We start from the raw sequence: 21,275 nt of genomic DNA on the forward strand, positions 1-21,275 counted from the left end.
CAATAAATTTCACCCTAGATTCAACTATTTCCATACATGTATTACCAATTTCTAGCATGAAATATATCTCATCTTTATACTTCTCCACCATAGAGGGAGGGATTTTGTATCTTAGTTTCATCTCAAATTGAAAGTTCTTCAACATTGTATTAATGTCATTGTCTCAAACATTATGTAATCTAGCCCTATAACACTATGTAACCATCTCCATTGAACATTGATTATTGTTCCAGTTTGTCATACTAGGGAACTACCTGGTTGCATATAAGAATAGGTGTATTAATAAAGATTCAAATCTAAAGACTACATTCTTAATCTTCTTTAGCTTCACAATATTGTCCAACAATTTTGTTCTGACTATCTCACACATGTTTACCTTCCTATTCTCAACTACCATAACATATGTTGCATGCATAAATCCTACTAGCATTGAGTTAACTCTAGAACTATGATTTAACTTGTAACCTACAATCTTTCTTAGTATTTTGATTTTGATATCTCGAATCAAATTAACTCTAATGTTCCTACCATCAAATTTAATCTTAAGGTTAGCCTCAACAACCTTTCCCATAGTCCTACCATTTACTAGATTTCATCCTTTATTTCTCAGACCTGTGAGCTTTGGAATTAGGTCATTGTCAATTGTGAATGGTACATCACCTACCCAAAACATCTCTTCATGAACTCTACTCAAAATAATCTTGGTCCACTCATGATTATCGAATTCCATGTAGAACATAAACTTAATCAAAATCATCTCATTCAGGTATGTGTATTTAGACTTTTAGGTTAAGTCACCATTACACATAACTCCTAAATCCTTATGAATATCTTCATCTCCAATATTCTCAAATTTATAGTGAATTTAGCTTCTAATGTCCTCTACATGAAGTACATTTTGTGGGATTTGAGAGAAAATACTCCTAACAAATCATCTATGAGAGAAACTAATGGGTGTTTCTTGAGGTCGTATCAAGGTCTTTCTATCACTTACATCACATGCTGATTAGCCTACCATGCTTCTTATAGGTTATACTAGAAATTCCAAGAAAAGCTTCATAAAATACCTTTAATGTCATATTTAAGGGCTTCTATAATTCATACCTTAAACACCTTTCTTCACACTTGAATTCGATGTCAAATCACTCATAAATTGCTCTAATATTTTTACAAAAACAATTGGTATCCACAGTCTTTCTCGTAATTCTTAAATTGCCTCAAATCTTTCTCCACATTAAATGTGCATCTACTTCTTCAAAAAGATATCACTAATTACCAATAAACTTATTTTCTTCCATGAAGATTACTATGATCATACAAATTCTTGTGTACTCGACCATAGCTTCCTCTTTATGTCTTCTTTTTCCTATTAACTGCACAACTTATGATTTGCTTCCCAATATTAGTTCTGATCAACTAATGCTCTGCCTCTACTGGTAATTCTTAAATCAAATAGGGTGAGTCACAAATAACTATTGACTTCAAATTTCTATTAGATGTATCAAAATATTGTTCTTCCAAAACTGTGTAAGAACTTTCTAGATCCTTAGCTTTCACAAATTCTTCTTTAAATTCGTCAACATGATCATTTACTAATTCTTCCTGATTTTTATCATTGTTTTTATCATTCCTTCTATCACTCATGTTATTGTTCCTTCTATAATTTGGATTCCTATTGAAGTGTCTTCTATCCATTCTATAGAATCTCGTTGTGTGTCCAAATTTATTAGATAACTAACATATAGGTGTATTTCTTCTTTGATTAGTTCCATTCTAATTTTTAGGTGCTCTACAATTCCTTGTAATATGTCTAGGATTATTAAATTTGTAACATATAACGTGTTTCCTTTCACTATTACATTTTTCTCCATCATTAAATCTTCTTTGTGATCTCCCTCTTTCATTACCTATAGGGTTAGTATTCCTAAACATTTTACTATCTACATTATTACTATCAAACTTAGGTTTCTTACAATCTACTACTTTATGTCCATAACCATGACAATTATAACAATAGAAATAAGTAATAGGTTTAGAAGACTTACCTATGCAATCTCTTTTCATATGATCAACTTCATTTCATATGAAACATCTACCTCTAAATTCATGTCTAACTTCCTTGGATGGTTCATCTTGCTTAGGTTTATCAACTTTCTTTGTTTCCTTTAGTTCATCATGTTTTATGGATAAATACACAACTTCCTTGGATACTTTTGATTCAATCTTACTTTGATCACTTTCTTCAGGGGATTCAACAACTAGATCTCATTCTTTCCTAATTTCAACTTTCTTTGCTGACTTTCCTCCAATAATATATCCAAGACCTATCTTGTCATATTAAGGTCTTTGGTAAAATATTTTTTCATCAATTTTCTCACTACTAGAATAATTCTTTTATAATTTTTTCTTAGCTTGTGTTGATTCTCCTTTCACAATGATATTGTACTTTTCTAATTCTACATGTTGAATCTTGATAAAATATAATTCATATGTTACTTGACTCAACTAGGATCTAAGGTCTACATTCTTAGATTTCAGATCAAGTTCATTCTTACTATCATCTTCCTTAAGACTCAAGTCCAACAATTTTTGACTCATGCTTCAAAATATCATTTTCTTTCTTTATAATTTCTACTTTATCATTGTCACTAGTCTGTACATTTGATTCATTACTAGATTTTAGATCATCAATCTTGTCTTTTAGTTTGCCAATGTAAACTTTCACATCTTCATACATATATTTTAGGTTATCTCTTTCTTCTATAAGAAGGTCAATCTACTCAAGAGCTTCTTCAAAATTTATCTTTAACTGTTCCATATCCATAGGGATCTTAGTCAAGCTTTTAAGCTGTATCTAGGAAATTATGTTATGACACCAATTGTTAGAAATGGATAATACTAAAAAGGGGGATGAATTAATATTCTATAAACTTTTTCCCACAACTAAATATTGTTAATTACTTTATAAATTTCATATGAAAGTAAACCAACAATGTTGAATATTAAATATAAAAATACACAAAGAGAACTTATAAAATTATTATTTGTAACCTAAGGAAACCCTGGCCAAGGGAAAAACCCGATGGGATGGTACCTGCAAGATGATTCACAAAACAAAAGAATCATGTTAAGGATATTGTCCATGTTAAGAGTCTATAAAATACATATAGTGTCTCATGTCCTTGTTAGAGGACTAGTCCCTATTAAAAGCCTCAACCCTATTAGAAGTTTCTTCAACCCTACTAGGATTTGGTGGATCAAATAAAATGTATGCAAGAAGAGCCCACTACCCTAACATGCAATATATAATTAATTTGTTTGCAAGAATAGGTATACATATGATACTATCTTATTGTTGTATCTTGCACTTTCTCTAATCATACATCATATTTCACATCACATAAGGCTCACATATCATTTAATTTCTCCTCTCAATTGTTTACATCACATCTACATCACACATTATCTATGCAAGATATGATCTCACAAACTAATAAATCTATGCTTAGTCATCCTTAATGCTTTCACAAATTTAACCAAATATAAAAATGACTTTGGGTAAATATATAGGATGTTGGACCATCATAACTTAATAATTATTTTGTCACAAAAATAATTCCTTAATTCATACAATCCAATTCTCTAATATGGTTTGTTTTGTTCTATAAGATACCTAAACTAGTATCTTGATTGTAACTTACGTTGTACCATTCATACAAGTCTATGTACTAACATACATAATCATCACTTTTTGATCTATTGATGCATAATTTTACATGTCCTAACTCAAACTTAGTCACTTGTAACTACTCCAATCTGTCTATGTACTACTCCAATCTATCTAACACTTAAACAATTTTCTAACTATGATTGCATAAATGAAATACTAAATATATGTTGCCATAAATGAAAATACTTTAGACATATAACTAGCCATATTTCCAATGGTTTCATCTATTCAAGATATGATATGTGATCCCAAAAAATATAACTTTGGATGCACTAGTGGGAAGGTTAATAGCTTTTGAGTTAGATAATTTTGATAACTATCTTCCTAGATCTTGCAACACAGAATCGACATTCAAATCCAAGCTAACCCCTGGTAGAAAGGGAAGAAACTAAAAAGGAAAAAATTCTAATAGTGAAGAAGAAGAAGAATCTGACAATCACCTTGAAGCCATTGAGGCCCTACTTGCAAGAAGATTACCAAAAGGGAAAAGTAAATATAAAGGAAAACTTCCATTGATTTGTTTTTCTTGTGAAGATGTTGGTGACATTTTTGCAAGGTGTCCAAATAAGGAAAGTAAAGATGACAGAAAATCTAGCAAGTTCAAAGGCAAGAAATATTTCAAGAGCTACAAAGACTACAAAGATAAAGGTAAGAAATCTTGTTATTAGTGTGGCACAACTGAACAACACTAGATTCTAGGTAGAATTCATGAATGGGATGGCCAGGCTTCTAGATGGTAAAGTAAACCTAGTTGGAACTAGAAATCTAGAAAAAAGGTAATTTATTCTATATATCTCATAGAAAGTTCGTGCTTCTTGGCACAAGTAGAGGAAAGTCAGTTATGGCATAAAAGGATGTGTCTTGTAAACTTTGATAATATGGTTACTATAATAAAGAAAATAAGAGTAAGGGATATTCCAAATATGAAGAAACTTGAAATGGTCATATCAAAATAATGTCAAATTGGAAAGATGGGTAAAACTAGCTTCAAAAGTAAGAATTTCAATACTGAAGAAGTCCTAGAACTAGTTCATATAGATCTTTGTGGACCAATAGGTACAAAGAGCTACACTAGAGACAAATTTTTCATTTTGTTTGTTGATGATTATTCTAGAATGATGATAGCAATGTACTTGAAGGATAAATCTAAAGCTTTTCAAATATTCAAGTGGTATCTAGATAAAGTTGAGAAAGAAACAAGTAAGAAGTTAAAATGCCTAAGATTACATAGAGGAGGAGAATTCATCTCTAATGAATTCAATGAATTCTACAATGAAAGAGTAATCAAAAGACATGTATTAGCACTAGGTACACATCAATATAATTGCATAGAAAAAAGAATAAATAGATCCATCATGGATTGTGCAAAAATATTGATGATAGAAATGCAACCAAATACTAGAAGGAAGCAATCAACATAGTAGTTCATGCCTTGAACATAGTTCAACTAAAGAGGGGTATAGATCAAACACCTTACAAATTATGATATGGCTATAAACCTAATTTCTATTATTTCAAAGTATTTGGAAGCAAATATTATATCCCAAAAGATTCAAGGAAAGGAATGTTTGATATGAAAATTGATGAAGGTATTTTCCTAGGATACTCTAATAAGAGAAAATCATATAAATGTTTGAATTGTGCTACTCACATGGTTATAGAAAGTGCACATGTAAAAATTGATGAGTTTGTAAAAAATTATGAAGAACAAAGCAGCAAGGAACCTAAAGATTATAGAAACTTTGTTTACTTTGAGCCTAATACTTTACCCAACATTCAATAGATTAGCTCACCTGAGTCACCCAAGTCTAGAGTGTCAACCAAGTTGTAGCCAGTGCAACCCAAAATAGAGAAAGTTCAAACTGAGTTCTATACAAAGGAACCCAAGTCTCAAATAACATAAACATACTAGAATTTGGAAATTCATAGAACTTTTGAGTATGGTGAACCAAGTGAATCCCATCTAGAATCTAGAAGTAAGATACCTATACTTGCTAGATATGTTAGAAGGCAACATTAACCTGAGAAAATAATTGGAGATTAGATAGGAGGCACAATGACAAGAAACAAACTAAAAAGTACATGTTTCCTTACTGAATTTGAACCTAGAATTGTTAAAGATGCATTAAATAATGAAAGTTGGATAAGGAAATGAGAGAAGAGATTGAGAAAATTGAAAGGAAAAATAATTGGACTCTTGTTCCTAGACCCAAGGGAAAAAATATAATTGGTACAAAGTGGGTATTCAAAAAAAAATTGAATTAAAATGGCAAAGTATCAAGGAATAAGGCAAGGCTAGTATGCAAGGGATACACTCAAGAAGAATGCAAAGAATGTGGATAAATATTTTCTCCTATTGCTATACTTGAAGGATTCATAAAATTGCTTACATATGTTGCATTTAAAGGATTCAAATTTATCAAATCTGTTGGTGTTTTGAAACATCATAGTTTCAAATTACCACGATGAGAACATAATACATCTAGGGACAACTACCTCCCATCTGCAACATATCCTTTCAAACATCGGGCCAACTATAAGGCTACACACGTCTACTTTAGGCTCTATAAATCCTAGGTGGGTGTACCTTAGATACATTTATATGGTACTAGTGCTAAAACATACACTTGAACTAACAAAATAGATAAAATCCTTAATATTCTAACACTTATGGGAAGATCCCAAACATGAAATAGCTAATAACATGACCTAAAAATGTGATAAGCCAAGTGAGGGCAACACTTTTGAGTTCCTTTAACATTAAAGGGAAAAGATATTTGATTAATGATGTTGATTTCAGCATAATCATGTTATGAATAACATAACACTTTGATCCTATAGTTGATTGGTGCCTTATCTATTGGGTAATCCCACAAACCCCTAACAGCATCCCTAAAAGTCATTTGCATATCCCATACATCAAGACTTTTTGATCTATCCATTTACCTTGTGAACTTGACATCTGCATCTTTCTGAATCTCATACTTGACCTATTGCTTCATGAGATTTGCAACCCTATGATGATAAACCAAGCATTTACATCACTCCTTGAATCATAAGCAAAAAATATCAACATATACAATTTGAAAATAGAATGTAACTAGACAATATGCACCTTGTACATATATAACAGAATATCACAAATAGCATGAACAAGAGACAAAACTTAGATAGAAGATTAACTTGTTGCTGCATTTTTATTTATTTCCTTGAAACAAATACATAAAGATGCATGAAATTGAATCATAAAACTGCCTAACATAAATGAACTATCTATATTCTATTACTTGTTGTTCATTACAATAAGAAATGCTATAGAAGGTGGTGGAATCATAACCTTAGATCCACAATGTGGTCTCATAGACAAAATAAATATCATAGTAATGAAACATCTCAAAAACTAGAACCTCTAGTCTCATAGTGAAAATTGCCAACCCTTGTGAAAGAGAAAAGAAAAGACTAAAATGAAAGGAAGAAATCCTAGATCAAATCAGATGCTTCCATTTGTCCACTTGGAAAACCTCCATCTGTAGATGCAAAAAATCTCTCTACTCTCTCTCTATAATTGTACATCAAATCTTTTCATTGCTACTAGAAAATGCCTTGAAAATATCTTCAAAATGATTCAAAAGTGTAACTAATTTTAATACCAGATCTAAGATCAAAGCAAGGGCCAAACACCCATCAAATGACTTCTAGAGGCCAAATAAAACTCTTATAATATTTTTACTCTGAATATGGTAGTAAGAAACTTCAATGACTACTTTCCAACTAATTCTACAACTTAATCATGAATTTTGCTCATTCTAATGAGGAAGCCCTAGAAAATGCAAATCTACCTATGACCTATACCATTGAATACCTATGCAAATTCTAATCTCATATTTATAAAGTTCATCTTCTCTCAGTTTTGATAGTATATTGCATTGCATATTTTTAATCAAAATTGCCCTTCTCGCATGCATTTGAAAATTAGGCCCCCATTTCAAGTTCAGAGCATTTAAATGAAATTTTTTAAAATTTCTATAGTCTAAACTATAGAAAAAACTTTAAAATACTTAAATTTTTCAATTTATGGCTTGCTCATTCAAATCTTGGAAATAAAATTAATAAAATATTAATTTTCCCATTTTCATACTTTTTAGCCCCTTTTTTCAATCAGGGTCAACCCTTGGTTGACCGCCTGGGCACCATGTGGCGGCCTCCTATTGGTTGACTCTTTCCACCTCATATTTGCTCCATCAGTGCTACTCACTATTGAGTTGTCCTTTTGTATGATGCTTAACAATAGGAATCCTTTCAAACTCCTCTCTTGAAAAGTTAATTTGGGATCAACTCTAAGGTTCTGGGTGATCTTGCAACCTACTGAAATCCACTCAGTTGAAGATAAATGTGCTTGTTCATGAGGAGGCATTTGTTGATTTGAACCAATTTTGAATCAAATGATCAATCTACTTGTTGTTTCAAAATTAACCACAAAAGAGATCTGTTTTTTAGTATTTTATGTTTTTATGATGAATGCAATTATATAATATCATAATTTAACCAAGGGGTTAGTAAAGAACATAATGAAGATAGGGTAACAAGAAGTTTAAGAAAATAACATGAAAGTAAAATCCTAATAGACATAAACCACAGAAACAATGCATTTTCATGTTAAACTTTCAAAAATATTGGTGGGTAACCAATGAAAATAGGAGCAGCACTTCCTTAATTCCACTGATGCAATCATCAATGGGAATTTAGTAACTGTAAGATGTTCCAATTTTCATCAAATCACAAGGCCACAAAAAGTGCACTCATACAAGACAAAAAATAATACAGGAATAATATGGTGACCTCTTCTTGAACTATATACATCAATGAAATTTTTAGAGATATAGCAAACACCAGAATTAAAAGACTGCACAACCAAAACAATGCAATAAAACAATTGGCTCAATTACACTTCATGAACATAGATTCACAAAATATAACACACTTAGGCAAGAATCACTACACTCCAAATGCCAGCACCAATAGCATATATTATTGCATCAAAATAATGGTGGCCTAGAATACAAATTACATTTTTAAATTTATAAGAAATCTTCTCCTCAATTTATGTTGAGAATTAGAGATATCTTTATGCAATAATATGCTTCTAAACTAATAAAACAAATCTATTTATGTACAAACTGACTCTCTAACTAGTGCTTAGTAGGACTCCATCCATTGATTAGATGCATGGGCCTTTACATGTCTTAAAAAAAGAATACATGAAAAAATAAGAAAGAGAGAGACTTCAAATGATGTAGGAGTTTCTAGAAGTGCCAAAAATAGGAGCTCCATCTTCACCAGGTGTCTATCAGAATTAAACTATTGTCAGAATGCATTTATGATGCATGGAAAGCTCTAAATTTAGAATTGGCAGTTAACTATTGGCACACCTCTTACTTGTTTAAAATCTTCTAGAATACTATCAAAAAAGTGCACTTATGCACCTGACACACTTGTGCACCTAGTGCAATAGTGCACTAGCACACCTACATGAAATTTGTGCAAGGTGCTCAATTCGCCAAAAAATTAAAGTTCTCAGTTTTGAAAATGGTTTTTCAATTTTTCTCAAATGGGGTGTTGGTGTTTAAAAACTATTGAAAAACAAAGGCTCAATACCAAAGTATTAATATTCACCAATCTAGGGATTAGCTAACTCCCATTAACAATTATGTGTGTATACCATTTGGGTCCAACTTCAACAAAACCAAGATTGGTTTTCTACTCTTTAGGCTCTTCAAAACCAAGGTGGGTATACTTAGAGGATGATTCAAATGAATACTACTATATGAGAATTATATTAGTTTCATTTTGATTCTCATCTTCTATCCCTACCATATATATGTAGCTTATTCCTTTCTTCACATTTTTAGATGACAGTCATCCCTCATAACCAAATCTGGTCATAATTCTCCTTGGGTTTACAAATATTTTTGGAAAAAGTAGTTATCTAAGAGTCAAAAATCAGATATAAATGAGTGCTAACCAACATTTACAATCTTGCACAAAGTAGAATAAAATTGATTTTGATTTTTTAATTGATTTTCTAGAATAAAATTTACTCTCACTTCTGACTTATGTGACCAATGCCTTATTTATTGTGCAGAAAGTTAACTATCAGTAGGAGATCTAATTCAAATAACTTGTAAGTGAATTTATCAATTGTAATCACCCATTTCGATTCTTATGAAACATCCCTTTCATAAACTCATGAACTCTACTGATTGACTAAAGCACTTCCTTAACTACTTGAATTAAAAGCAACAATAAAACTAGTACAAAACCTATCCAGATTGCATTCAATCAAATTAAACCTTATTCAAATGATCTCAAAGTGAACAAACTCATAAAATGGAGACAGAAATTAATGACACAAATGTAGTGCAAGTACCCTTTGTATTATCCAATTAAAAGATTAATACAATGACCAATAGAAAACTCAATAAAAAACCCAAAATATCTTGCTAATTCTGTCATTACTATATATCATCAAAAAGTACACAACTTGAAAGTAAACTCAAAACAACTACACATAGATGGACTTGTTGCACTTTTCTTTAAAGAAAGGAAAATGATACAACTTTTAGACCCGTCACAATGCCTTGAAAACTCATTTATATAATCATGAGTTGCAACAAGCAAAGGGAAAAATGTGACTAAAAGGTGTTCTTAACAATAGGGAATACAAAAAACTTTTAAAAATATCTTTGTATCCTCAAGAAAAAGAAACAATAGAAATAGTTCCACATGACAACTAGAAAATCAAATCTTCAATTTTGTCCTCTTCTTCAACTACCCCTATTGGTAAAGCCTTTATTTATGCAATTGCCTCCCATACAATGACTTCTTTTTTTGTTGGCCACTCACATGCTTTGATTGTTGTTAACTCACCACCAAACTTTGCCAGCTAGCATCAGCAACTACCTTCCCCTCTGTTATGAATCTATTCATTTTAGTTTCAATTTTAAATAGAGTATCAATGAGTTCATTGAAAGCAAACTCATTAGTGTCAACTTTAAAAATTGATTTCACCTATGGAAAATTTACAATATGGTCAAAATAACTAGACCATTCATTCCAATCTTTTATCTAATGATCAGAATTAAGAATAGAAAGGATTAGAGAATAAAAACCATTGACCAACACTTTCATCTTATTCTGGATGATTATCAATTTTCCTATAAAGAATTGTAATAAATCTTTTACTCTATCCATACCCTCTTTAACTCAGATGACCTTATTAGGAAGGTTTGGCTTTTTGGCCAATAGAGGTATCAATCTATCAAAAAATTGCATATATGGTCCCCAGTGCTAGAAAATGTAGTCTAACCAAAGTACTACTTCTTTTCTCATTTTCTCAGCAGTTTGCAAGTTGGTGAATGCATTATATGCATCTTGAAAGATTCTCTTCAAGATGCCTATCCTGTGACTTAGCATATTCATCATTACATCCCTTTTTGGTGCACCATCAAATTTAGGAACCTCACCTTCCACATTGACTACTGGTGCTTGCACTATTACCCCTATGGGTATATCCTCCATTTGGACTTCCACTTCAAAAGTGTGCCTAATTTCTTTCACATTCCCTTGTGTATGTTTTGCCTCTGTTGCAAATTTGAGTTGGTCCTTTAGGGATGCAATTTCCTCTTCTAGGCTCTAAACCTTTCCCTCCAACTCTTCTATCCTCTTTTTCTACACATATCTTGTTTTAAGCTCTTCTTCATACAACTTCCTCACATCCAAGCATTCATTGTAGGCAGTAGCAAACCTATCCTTGATTTGATCCATCTTTGCCTCATTCATGAATGCAAAATGTTTAACCATGCTAGAGATCTCCTTTCCTATGGTATTGTCCAATGTCCAAACAATCATGTTACCCTAAGAAATCTCCTCTACATTCATCATTCTAGGCTTGTTAGTGTCAAGGGCAACACTCTAGACAGTTAGGGTCTTAGTATCTATACTAAAACCTGACCCTCTCTTCAAACCTTCATTGTTGTTGCCCTCATAACTAATTGCATTATCTTGCCTTCTAATTTGGTCAAGTACAAAGGCCCTTTCAATATCCCAACCCAATACTATAATCATGCCACTTCTATGCAACAATTCCCTAGCTTCTATAGGGGTCATTGTTTCACTATCTGGATCATATGCCAGTAGTTTTTCCACTAGCTCTTTATTTTTCTCAGGATCTTATCCTAGCATAAGGTTCAATGGATTTACAAATTGTAGCCTCTAGATTGGATGATAGACTCAACCAATCTAAGAAATTCATGGAAGATGATGATTTCATTAAATAATCAGAGTTCAAAAAAATTTTATACAAAATTAAGCAAAATGTATAAAATAATTCTATTTCGCTCTCGCAAAGAATTTTGCCTAATATCATAAAAACACTAATCATTTCCTGGTATGACTTGCAGGTCTCTACTTACCACCCTCTCTAGGATATGCATAGTGTTTTGTCTCTTATTTCCTTTAGCTAGCCATGTAGAAGATGATGGTTGTTCCTCCTCCTCAACATCAATTTCCAATTGGACATCAAGCTCAGGGAACTCTCTATTTACTGTTGCCTCTTCTCCCACTGGCTCATTTTGCATTTGGGACATAATATGATCAAAATTATTGACCATTTTCCTCAAATTCCTAGGATATGGGATCTCTTTGTAAAAACCCTTGAAGTCTAGATTGGTCCTCTTCAAGGCATCCTCTACCTTTCTGATCTCACCATACTTTCCCAACAACTCCTTTGACTCCTTTGTTGCTACTATATTAGCAATTAAATCTTCTACAAGGATAGGTCTACTAGGAGGTAGAATATAACCCTAATAGCTTTGACCTAATTGGTTACATAATTTTCTAGGTCATACATTTTATACGGTCCAATAGCAAATTTATACTAACCTAGATACTCACTAAGTTCTTCATAGGCATTCTTTCCAATTATAAAATCTCCTACTTTATAACTTCTACACACAAATGTAGGTTTATGTCGGTAAGGAGGAATCATTTCTTTATTCATCAATAAAAATTGCCAAAAGAATTCAGCGATGACTAATCTAGGAGGAAAATATTTGGGTAATATATGGGGTGGTTTTGGGCATGCATAAATCCTCATTAGGGTACACTCTTTATAAAAAAAATTCACCCCAATTATGGTCCAATTTTACTTTATCATCCAAATAGGAGGGTCTAAGTAATGTTATTAGAATGGAGGGGGGCCTAAAAAAGGTATGATCTACCATTCTCATGATCACAGCACTAAGAAAATTGAAAAACATAATTGCATTTGAATAATGAAAATTTATATCCCAAATACAAGTCAATAATTGCACAAGCAACTCACCAAATTCATCAGATGTTTGATCAATGAAATCCTGAGTGATATAGCCAATTTTCTTGTATAGGATAAGGTGCATGAGCAATGAATAATGATGAAATTTGAAGTCCTTCATCTCTCCTTTCTTAGCATTCCCAATTTGATAATGCATGTTTTCCAAAATGAATCCCACATAATCATATTCCCTATTGTGGAAAGGGTCATGTATGTCACATGCTATTAAAAACAATGAGCCATATACACAATTCTCTGTCCCATCACTTCCCAGAACTTTGTGTAATCCATACACAGTATTCTTAAAATAGTTCTTGAATTTTCATAGTGGCAAGTGATGCTCTACTTTCTTTGGTATTTTCCCTACCTTTCTAACATTGTAGGGGCTATGGGGTAGCATCACATTATTCAAATAATGAGTCTTATTCCTTCTAAATTTTCCCTATAAGTCCTCAATATCTATGGGCACATCCATCTGCCCCTCCAAATTGAAAGCTTCTATAAAAGAAGTCCTATCAAGTGTACATAAAATGCTCCCATTGTTTCTATGGAATGACCTTGTGACTGGATTATACAAGTTTATTAGGGTATCCAACAAATCCATATCAACAAATACTTTGGGGAATATTAATTTTTCCATATTCCTATTCCATGGGTTACAAACTGGCACATTTTTAGATATGTTCTTATATAAATACATGAATAGATTAAACCCATTAGTCTTGCAGCACATTACATCGCTGCATAAGAAGTAAGGGTCTTTAAAAACATGGTCGTTAGCTGAAACTACATTGGATGACCCTGGGAGTATCCTCATCCATTCTTCTACATGTTTATTTGGCTTCCTGACCCAGGTTTTCTTTTCAACCTTGGATGTCCCCTTCTTTCTTTTTCATTTTGTTGTTACTTCAACAACATCTTCTCCTTCCTCTTCAACTTCTACTTCATCACTAGACATCCATGTCAACCATTATTTTTTGCAAATTTATATCTCAAACTCCTGCAACAATAGTGTAGAAAATCACAAAGCTATGGACACCTGAAGAATTTTTAGAACAAAAAACATAACCTCTTTGAAAGTGGAAAATACTCTGAACTTTCAATCAAATCTTTATACTATATTCATGCAATCAACCAACTTTAATAAATTCTGCATGCATGAGCTTTAATACCATCCTTGTAGATTGTCAACAAAGAGTATCAGCCGTGTAATACAATCTTGAAGTACCTTTCTACTTTTTTTTTTACTTGGCTACAGTGAATTCATCCTTTACCTTACTTGGCATGACACCTCAATTGATCTCCCTTTTCAAATTTGGTCCTCTGCATATACGCTGATTTCAAAACCTTCAACCCTCGTAACTTCAGAGATACAACTATAAAACCCTTACACTTGTTCAAAAAAGCTTCAGAAAACTACATGTGTAGAAGCATTAACCCCCTCTAAACATGGCATTGCAATTTTTTCTACACCCCTATGAGGACCACTTTATCATAAGATCTCAAACCATTTCAACAGATCCTTACGTAGTTACTATTTAAAACATTTTGTAACAATGTAAACATCCATTTCACCTTTCATTTTATCCTTTATGCCCATATGCTGAACTGAATGATCTTGCTCTTAGAAATGTTCCTTATGCTCATATGCCAAACCCACCTTATATCCACAGAAATAAACATGAAACACTTCTACGTCTTCATGCTATACTTGCAAACATAAGAACGTAAGGGAAGACTTCTCTCTCAAAATATCAATGACCCAGATTATATTTTAGAAAAAACATCACCATCAATTTAAGCACATGCAAAGTTGATGACTTAAGTTATCTTCCACATGGACCCAACCCATCTGACATATTTGATGTGTCACAATTTGATTCGCTCTTCTTAGGGCCCAAGTGGAAATTTTTTAGTTCCCACATGACACGTTACTCCTTATGACACCACTTTATGGTTGTCTGCAAGCCAAAACAGTGGAAGAACATAGATGAAATCAAACATTGCTTTGCTCTTACAAGTTTCCCTTGCATGTAGAACCGTAAAACCCATTTAATATTTTTGTGAGACATCTTTTTATGCCATCATATGCCTTTATGCCTTTACACCATTTAGTAAAATGTAAGTGTGTGAATCAAACCAATCCACCTTTTTGCCCATCCACTCAACTTATCATTTGTACCCTCGTAAATCAATAAACATAACCACTTTAAAAGTTTCTTACGCTCATATGCCAAAGAGGAAAATGTATAGCTGAAGGTACCCTAATGAAAAGCTTTTGTTGTTATAGGATGACTTGTCACCTTAGAACTGTAAGAAAAATCTTACAACGTATGAAAAACATTCACGCATCTTCGCTCAAGGATCAATCGTATGACCAGAAAGTTCCATAGTCCACCACTTTGTTGTTATGAGATGTTGGAAATAATCAAGACTGGCTAGGTTACTAAGAGGGGAGGGGTGAATAAGTAACCTCAAAAACTTTTAAATCAATTTAATAATATAAATCATTCATCAATCATTCATCTAATCTACTACATGCATGAAAGAAAAAACATTCATAACACACGAACACAGTATTTTGATGACCCAAAAACCTTCCAAATATAAAGTAAAACTGGGGTGGGGATGATACCCACAAAGCTTCACTACTATAGTATAAAGTTGGCCTGTTAGGGCTTACATTAACCACTTTTGATGATCTTCCCTGTTAAGAACAATTTGGACTACTAGATTCACCTTGTTAGAGGTTTTACAAACATACAATGAAGTATGCACTCTATTAAGAGATTTATACAAAGATTGTTAAGTATACCCTATTAAAGGATTTGGAAAACTAATTCACCTATCAAGATGAAATAGTAGATCTGGCTTACAAATTGATTGCTAAATAGATCTTTGAAGTACAGATCACCTCTTGTGATTGATATGTCTTTGTTGCTCCTTAATGACCTTGTTGAATACTCTACTCTACTATTGATTCACATTCACTCTTCTCAAAACATTACATTATCCATTCATTGATTTTCACAGTCATACATTGTAAATGATATAATACATTACATATATACCATGCTAATAATTACAGTTGCAATGTTGGCTAAAACACAATAAAACAAAATATTACTAAGTTAGCCAAATAGTAGAAAACTTGGGTTCTTCAAGCTGACTTGGTGAACTTCTGATACACAACATCCACTATATTACTCAGCATCGTCATGCACTCGGTAGAAGTAGAAGCTCAGTCCATACTAGTCACATAACATATCTTGGAACTCAATAACCATTGGAGACTCAGTAGATATAGTGTCACTCAGTAGATACTGAATCCTTCGTTTACCTTGCTATCACTCGGTAAACATTACACATCCATCACTCAGTAGATATTGACTTCACATCACACAAACTGATAACTTGGTAGACACTGTGAAGCTCGGTGACCACTATCTACTTGATGAACACTACTAAACTATACACTTACTCAGTAGCTTTAGGAATTCTTGGTGTGAACTACTTAAGTGATGAACTTACTTGACAACCACTGAATGCTTGGTATAAACTATAGACTGAGTGATGAGTATGGTAACCATTTAGAATCAAATAAGTGTTGTCACTAATGACAAACGCAACATAAAGCCAACAATGAGATACACAATCGTATACCTATAAACCAAAAATTCCTCTATGCCCTTACACCAAAACAGTGAAGCATAACCACAAAGATAATGGAAAGAAAGCACAACTCTCCTAAAGGAAGCCCAAACACCATAGAATCGTAAGAGAAAATAACTTAAGATGTTTGCAAACCCTTTCAAAATTTCAAGATAAACCTAGGGTTTTAACATATTCAAGAAATTTTGAGGATTATGTGGATGACAAACCTTGAGAATTTAATAAAATTCAAACAACACAAAAATCAGGGCATGACTAGGGTAATACAATATCTAAAAAATCATAAGAATAGAAACACTAATCTGTAGGAGACAAAAATTATATGATTTTTCACACATATTTTGGAAATTCTCTACACTATGAAAACTTAGACCACCATGGGGTTTTAGATCACTAATTTTCCCTTTTTGATGATTTATATCCTCTTTATAGCCAAACACTTTCATGCATTTGAACTCCTTCTACTTGTTCTATTTAAAATCCCAAGGTACCAATGTTGAATCTTGTCATTAATAATTGTGTAAGATGAGGAACCTATTCTAGTTCATGTGTCCAACCTCTATACCTTTGATCTTTTTTTCTCTCCAACTACCCTATCCTTCCCAGTGAGAGACTAGGTGATCCAAATTATCCAAAATGATCAAATGTTTGAAACTTTTCATAAGATTTTTGAGGCATTTTAAACTGGCTTTTTTAGAGATCATCTTCTCAAAATGTCAAGTTGAAACTTTCATCGATCCCTAAAACTAGGCAGCTAAAGGCTTGCTATTTTAGGGACTAAAATTAGATATTTAGTTCTTCTTTCCAACAGAGTAAATGGTTTTGAATTCTGAGCTCTAGGACAAAAGTTACAACCCTAACAAGTTAACAATGCCCTTTTTACCTACAGAAGAAGAAATCATTAGTCTAGAGAGCTGAAAATAATTAATTATGAAAAACACTAATTATGAATTGAAAAAAAACCAAAAACCCTAACTATTCAAAAACACCCAAAAACCTAATTTTATGACCCTAGAGTGCAAAAACATTGCAAAGAAAAGGCACACCTCACACACCTTCTATCATAAAAAATGTGGGGTGTTTAGCAAGGCACCTAACTAGGTGCACTATTGTGCACCTTAAATGTTGTGTCTTATTCAAATTTTTTAAAGTTTTTGTTTTTTTACTTTAGGTTTTGAAATTTAAAAGGTGTGCAGTTGCACACCTTGATAAGAGTTTAGTGTTTTATGTTGTGGTCTTTGAGTGTAGGTGTAGGAAGCAAAGGAGGTGTGCCTCAACTAGTTCACTACTACATTACAGAGAGCCCAAAGTAGAGATGTGAAAACAAAAACAAGTGAAGGTGAGAAAAAGGGAGGTGGGGTTCTAGCACACCACTTGGTGTTGTGTAGTTGTGCATCACCAAGTGGTGATGCTTTCTCCTAAGTGATTTGGTGCACTAGCACACCTAGTGAGGTGCACTAGTGCTCCTCTTTTTTTTGAAAAGGACTTATGCACTCTGAAATTTGATTCTTAGAGTTTGGGATCTCTAGTTAGGACCTAGTCTTGACCAGAAAAACTAGATAAAACCCAAAAAAAACTCAGACCCCAGACTATGGTTCTAGAAAGTCAAAAAAAAAGTAGGGGGTCTCCATATCTAGGAAAAATGTGGTGTGTGTTGTGGAACTACAACACTCACCACATGTCATCTTAGCATGGCTTCACAGGCTTAACCCTAGGTTTCACCTTAACCTTGATGATTGGGCACTTAACCCTACTTCAAAGCTTTGAAGCTTTAACTATATTTGAGCTAGGTAAAATTGTAAAGTATATTGTGTGCACTGTCAAGGGCTTTCTTTTAACTTAACATTTTAACTCTATGAAGTTCTGACCATGGTCATATCTCTCATTTTTGCACCATCAGGGTTAATTTGTACTAACTACGTGATCACCAATGCGAATTTGTGCTTTGACACCATGTGTCAGATAACATCATCAATCTCTCCTTTTACTGTGTAGTTTCCTTCAAAACATTTTGGTCTTTGTGCCACTTGTCCCAGTCATTAGTGGTGGGCCCTCATGCAATGTCGTGTTTCCAAAAGTGATGTGTCTTGTTAGACACTTGCTATGCAAGTGGTGGGTGATTTAAGAAATTAAAAACATTGTCAATTAACCAATGTGGGATAAATGGCATCCCTCTTCCTTGCATATGTGGTCCTCATTCATTGCATTTGATGAAATGTGGGCACAAGTTTCTAGCTCCAAAGTTTCTTCTTTGTATCTCTATTACTCATAGCATCTAGCCTCCAAACCTTCTCATGGTTTAGACTACATTGATAGTGTTATTTGGAGAGCATACATCCATGTTCAACTAGAAGAATATGCATGTAAGAGGTTTTCCTCTAACTATTTCTTTGCCAACATATCAAGTCTTGTAGTGGTTGTATGAATATCCATCAAATTCTGGTAATCTCCATTGGCCGCAGATGGATCTTTTCAAACAAATAAAAGCATCTCTAACCGTTTCCATTCCTTGTGTTTTCTTGAAAGAAAAGAAGCAATCTCATTTCAAATGCTAGGTAGTTTCTACTTCCTCAATATTCATTAAAATGTAGCAGGGGTCATATAGCTAACAGAAGACCACTTTTTCTCATTCAAGCTTCCTACACACTTGTAGAATTGTGTATTAAAATACCTAGCCCCATTAAAATAAACTATATGAGAGTTCCCATTTCAGCTCCACAATTAGACTTCCAAATTGGTGCATAAATTTCCTACCAATATAGCTAACAACCTTCTCACACTCTCTCACTGGCTTAGTACCTCTCTAAAATTGGCTTTCATACTGCCCATACAACCTCAAGGAAAGAAATATGTCAGAGGAAAACCACACATCCTTACTATTGTGTTCAAACTCTAAACAAGGCACCCATGAAGGAAACTTACAATGTCTAACTGTAGTGTTACCAATTCAAAAGAAAATTACAAATTGGGTCCGTCAAAGAGCCAGACATCCCCTTCAAACTTAGTCAATTTAGACCCTTAATGACACCAGTAAAAATTTCCTCCATTTTTAAGGAGCACATTCACATATCAAACTTTTCCAATGGAATAATGAATGGGGTGGGTAAGATGGTTGACTTGCCTCTTCTTGCCAATTTTTTAAATCGGTCACATATCCACTAATGAAGAACAATGTTGTATGTTATGTTTTACTTCAAAAAATGGTATCTTTTATGCACAATATAAAACCCATTCATCTAAAACTATCTCTAGGTTGATAAAACATTTCATCATCACATCCAAATATATTTTAAAATGTATCTAGCCCCATATAATTTTACCAATTTGGTGGACATAGCCAAACCCCAAAGTGGGTCCAACTAAAAAAAATTCAATTTCAAAAAACTGATATTGCACACTAATCCACTAATCACCTAACACTGATTGAAAACAAAATCAATTGTTGAAATGTTTTTTTTTTAACTCATTTCACCTTTTTCTGCAACTTGTTCATTCCATACCAAGGGGTCCTCTAATTGGCCTTTAAAAAATTGATCAAAACACCTAACTAAGCTCTGAGATTAGACATGCAAATTCTTTGTTCCGCATATTCTTACCCTATCAAATTTCGTGCCATGATGACTTCAGTGTCAAAAGATATTGACCATCAAAGTTACCTTCCTAGAACTGCTTGCAAGAAAACATGTTAGAAAATCATAAAATGCATTTAGTTTTGGCTTTGAAAATAGGTCAAATTGACACTTGGGGACATGAAAACTAGGGCGTTAGTTCACTATCATGAGAAAGTATAAATCTAGGATTTGGGCTCATGACAAATAACAATATGCATTTGGCAAGAGGTCAAAGTGTGCTACTTGGATTTGCAGGATTAGAAGCACTGGCAAAAAAAGTGATTTTCTCAAATGGAATAGACATGGGAAAGTGTGCAAATAAGATAATATAAGATAATATTATTAATGTCCAACAAAAGACCACAACAAGGGTCTATGGGACTAGAAGCTTACTTCAAGAAAATAGTAGACAAATGGAGCACCAAACGGTGACCACAAAAGAACAAATATAACAAAAGAAGAAGAAGAAAGCATGAGACAACATGAAAAATATTAGGTATCCATCCTTGCAAGGAAAAATTCCAATAGTGACTGATCAGTGTGGCTACCAAAGGCCCTATGATGAAGCTGAGTGTTACAAGAGGAGTGTCTCTAATGAAGAGGTTCCCTGTAAGGTCTCACAAATCTAGAATAGCCTATAGGGAAACTATATAGAAACTTCACACCCTAAACTAGAGTTTAGGGTGAGAAGAAGGTCATAATAACCTATGTCTAGGCCTAACTCCTAGGAAATGAAAGTTGCAAAGTATGATCATGAAGCTGCAAGGACTCACAAAGATAGAGCACAATGCAATGTTGATTGGTGTACCTAAAAAAATCCAAGAGGGATCTATAATCTCTAAATAGATAGTAAAATCTCCCTCTAGTCTCATAGTATATGGAGCATTTGAAA

This window comes from Cupressus sempervirens, chromosome 8 (genome assembly GCF_028749045.1).
Source record: "Cupressus sempervirens isolate cs-2001-9-10 chromosome 8, ASM2874904v1, whole genome shotgun sequence".
Lineage (NCBI taxonomy): Eukaryota > Viridiplantae > Streptophyta > Pinopsida > Cupressales > Cupressaceae > Cupressus > Cupressus sempervirens.